The sequence below is a fragment of the Corvus brachyrhynchos genome, unplaced genomic scaffold, assembly GCF_000691975.1.
Source record: "Corvus brachyrhynchos isolate BGI_N302 unplaced genomic scaffold, ASM69197v1 scaffold36, whole genome shotgun sequence".
NCBI lineage: Eukaryota > Metazoa > Chordata > Aves > Passeriformes > Corvidae > Corvus > Corvus brachyrhynchos.
In genome coordinates, this window is record NW_008238441.1 from 781,468 (window position 1) to 785,893 (window position 4,426).

At 43.8% G+C, this 4,426-nt stretch overlaps 1 protein-coding gene across 3 annotated transcripts in view; it reads left to right on the plus strand.

Moving 5' to 3' along the window:
- The window catches only part of KLHL13 (kelch like family member 13), a 92,494-nt gene that overhangs the window by 12,396 nt on the left and 75,672 nt on the right, over nucleotides 1-4,426 (plus strand). For 2 of the 3 annotated variants that reach the window (XM_017736637.1, XM_008635539.2), the window contains exon 3: nucleotides 3,750-3,814. The exons of the other annotated variant lie outside the window; for it this stretch is intronic. The gene's annotated coding sequence lies outside the window, so the exon portion shown is untranslated. The remainder of the gene's footprint in view (nucleotides 1-3,749; nucleotides 3,815-4,426) is intronic. 3 annotated transcript variants of the gene reach the window in all.

The window sequence follows — 4,426 nt, forward strand, 5'->3', positions numbered from 1 at the left end:
CCAAAAAAGCACTAGTACCTCAATGAAGCCTAAGGACCAGAAAGACATGAGTACATCGAGCCAGAGAGACATTATGAACTCAGCCAGCATGGTGACTACTTTACTCCAACACAGAATAAGTAAATTCAACCCAAAATGTAATTAGCACAAGTTTTTTCACTTTCCTTCGAGCCACACAGTTGGGCGCCACTAAATTTGTTCCGGTTTGGCCAAATTTAGAAATATATATATACTCTGAGAGAAGGCACAACCACCCCTCCCCCCACCAGGTTCGGGAAAAAAAATAAATTTTCCTCGAAGGAAAGTGAAGAAGATAAAACTATTTATTTACCAAGCACACGGGAAAGGAAAATAATGTTAAATGGTAAAATCTTTCGCTGTAGAGGAAAAACCTGGGAAAGTGTTCGAGTCCTCCCTTTGGTCTCCTCGGAGCTGGGGCTTGGGCCGGGGCCAGGCCCTCTGTGCCCGGTGAAAAGTCCTCCCGATGTGCTCTGATGTTACAGCAATCAGGCAGTCCAGTAGAAAAGGGAGAAAATCCGAAATTCCAGAGAAGGAAAAGTTCAGCTCTCAGCCTCTCTCCAGAGAACAAGGAACTGGAAAAAAACTGGCCAAAAGCTGACTGGAAAAACTGCCAGCCGGGTGCTTCCTCGCTCCCCCCTGCCCCAGCTGGAAAAAAAAAAAACAACCTGCTATCTTTTTGTAACCTTGAACGAGCTGCAAACTGCTTTGAGAAAGTTTTGCTCAGTTTCTTCCTTCCCCCTTTCAGGCTCAGTTTAGAGGCATAGAAAGGCACAAAAATTAATTTCTGGGCATAGGCAGCGATATGGGATACACATCATAAGGTCACCCCAAGACAGATAGTGCCTCCCATGTGCAGAACAAAAAGACAGTTTCTGTTCCCAAATCTTGCTATGCTGCTGTAGTCTTTCTTCCACTGGTTATTTTTCTGGTGTTTGTGGTGGCAGTGGGTGGGGTTGGGTACAACTGTAAAAAAACCCCAGTTATTGTTGATAACATCTTAGTAAGCAAGTAGTCTAACTCTAGCCTGTGGTGGTAGCATTTTTCTCTTTCTTCTAGCCTTAAGGCAATGTGGTGGACTTTACCAGCATCTCTTGCCTTCCTCCAAGGGCAGGGGTTTGTGTGAAGTATTATTGTAGGTGCTCACATGGCTGTCCTGGCTCATAGAGCTCCAAGTTACATCTTCTCTGAGAGAAAGGGTTGAGCAGATGTACACTAGACTTACTGTCCTCTTAAAATTGATTTCTTCAGTGATGAGTGTGCCAACAGCTCTGGCTTCTTTTGGGATGACAGTCGGGTTTCTTGTCTGCTGCTGGCTTTCTCTTGCTATTGGCTATCATTCCTAGTTTGTAGGAGGAGAAAATATTTCAGTGAGGGTGTTGTAAACCTTACCTCTGGCAGCGTAGACATTTATGTGAGCTCTTCTACAGAATGTCAACCAAAATAAGCTGGAGTGGTTTAAACAGCCTGAATAATCACTCTTTGTATTGGTTGATCCTGAGTAAATAGGCTAGAAAGTACTTAAGAGCAGCTTGGCTGGAGCCTTATGGCAGAGAGCAGGGACAGGCAACCAAGGGTGCTGAGCTCTTCCAGGGCACAGCTGTACCTAGAGGAGGACATCCAAGCTCAACCTAGGTCAGAGATTCACAAGTTAAAGGGCTGCTTGGAGGCAGAAATGTGGCTTCTCCCTGCAAATAACCCCGAGATTACAGCTGACATAAGAAGATCCCACTTCATCATCCTCATGGGGAATGAGTGTATTTTCTGGTTAGGCTGTAATGATCTGCTGGTGTGGAGTGAAAGAAGTGATTAAATTTAGACATATTTCATGGGGAAGCAGGGGATGGCAGTGCTGGCACCTTTCTAGTGGTGCTGCCAGGCGCCAGGGCACGTGGTGTGGGGCTGCTGTGCAGCAGTGTGTTGTCTTCCCCATGTGTGTATAAAAGAGTCCACTTTATGGTTGTCACCAGCTCCCACTACTAGTTCCAATTGTTTATTCATTGGTAAAATTAATGGTAGGAGGGAGTTGGGCAGGAAAACATCAATGTGCAAGGTAAGAGGTTGCATGGCAGCACTTTACAGTCCCAAACAAGGAGTCAGGAATAATTAATGGCAGAAAAAGAAATGGGAGGAGGAAAAAATGCATGGGTCAGAGGAGAAAATGTTATCTTTGTATTGACTTTATTGTTTCAGTGCCATCCCAGATGTGTCTAACAAGTCTGACATTGTTTGAGACTTTCATTACTAAGAGCCTTTCACAAGGCCCTGCAGTGTAAATGCTCATATGTGTCACTGGAGCAGCCTGACACGGCTCTGCCACCACGCAGGTTGGGCAAAATGTGCTTATAGGGGATGGGGGGGAGCTGGATCTTACTCCCAGTTTTAAAGGGCTTCTTGCCACCAGAAGCTACTTTCTAACTTCATGTCTTTCTGGCCTTCTTCACCAAAACAAACTGTGTAAGAGGCTTCCTGATGAATTGTGTGTCATTCCTGACACAATGGTATTTTAATTCTGGAACATGAGTCATTCTGATTGCTGCCATCCAAAGCTGTGCATATATAAAAGCAAAATAATTTGACACATTTTAAGGAGGAGCATCAAAAGCTTAATGGAAGGAGACTTCCATAGCCTCTCATCTTCAGATAAACTCTTTGTTTTGGTTAAGAAGTTTGAATGTCCCATAGTGCTTCTGATCCATTATTATTGGTTAACCTGCACTTTACTATGTGATTTTGTTGTTAGTATCATTTTATTGTTTTAACTGTATGAATAATTTGATTGGCAAGGGCTTGTAACTGAAAAAATACTGTTCATTCAATGAATGTTAATTCATTGAATTATAGAAGTGACCCTTAGTAAATGATGAGTGTTGAGAATATGGGTTGCCAAGTGCAATGTTTTCATTTTTTTCTTTTCTGAGAGGAAATGCAGAGGAAATGAAAGCGTTATGGCCAGCATTTCTTCACTCTGCTTTACGTTAAAATGAATTTAAAAAAATTAATGCCAGTGCAAATGACAGCGCTGCTGATTGTTCCTTGTATTTTGAGGTAACTGCCTGCTGTTTTCCTTTTGAATTGGTTGTGCTATCTTTTCAGCATTAAAAAGAAATGCAGTGTCTCCTCCTAAGTCCCTCTGTCCTATTCTTCATGGCTGTAAGATGACTTTTCACTGTAACTTTGTGCTATTTCAGCTCTTCTGTGACTGGTGCTCTCTGTGCAAGCCCAGCCAGAGCTTCCTGCTGTAGTAACAGCTGCTGGGGGGAATTTTTGAGAAGGGGGCTTGGCTTGGGACCACAGTGCAAGGTATTACTTCTGTACCTCCTGTGACTTGTATGCATTTAGTGATTTACATGAAATGATGGCTGTGATTCTGAGACTGCATGAGTAGCTTCAAAGCAAAAAATTAGATCTGACTTTTTTTTTCTGCGCTACTGTTGAAATTGATTTTATGTGGAGCTGTGATCTTGTGGAATTCTGTATGAAATATTCCATATATAAAGAGCAGGATACCACAGATTTTTAGTGAGTTGTGTGAACTTTCCATTCAGGCAAGAAGCAGGGCTATACAATTTTCCACTCACACTAGAGACAGAGCTCAGAGGGCTGCAGAAGCCAATCGTTAACTCTGTTGGAGATGCTCTACCCTGCAGTTCTTTAAAATAACATCTACGGTGGATAATGGTGTGCAAACTTGTGTGACAATTTTTTTCTCTTCCCAAACCTTGTTCTAGATGTCAGAATTAACCTGGACTACTTGGGAATGGCGAAACATAGCCCTGGGATCCTGCCATGAACAGTAAGAAAGTTGACATACTTTGTGTATGCAAATAATAATTTTCTTTTAGTGACTAAACTGCAGTGAAACTTCCTGTTCAATTAACACAACCAGGCAGCACATTGTGTAGCTCAGTGTGGAGGTGCTCCCAGCTTTCCATACAGTAAAGAAGCAGTACAGTAGGTCAGAGGGGTGGATCAGCAGGGGAGGATTCTTTGGGAAACTATAGTGGGGAAGTCTCTGCAGCCAGTATGGCACTGGAGGTGGGAAGCTACTATGGGTGGTTGCTACAGCGGGGATTACTGTAACACGCATATATCAAACCAGGAGTCCCGTGGAAAGGAAATATATATGGCCAGATTCTTGGTAGATGTTTCAGAGATGTTTATTTCTCCAGCCACATGGCCGGGGCTCTGCCGAGGAGCTCTTACAGTCACCGACCCCGAGGGTCCTTGCCCACACAGGGGAACACAAACCAACCAATCGGAAATGAGGCTGACCAGGGGCAGGGAAACCCCGTGCCTCCCCCCAGGGCCCCTCTCCCAGGGCTCCATGGCAGGGGGGAGGGACCCCAACATCTCACCCGTTTTAATAAAAGGAGAATGAAAACAACTGGATAAACATAACAAGAAC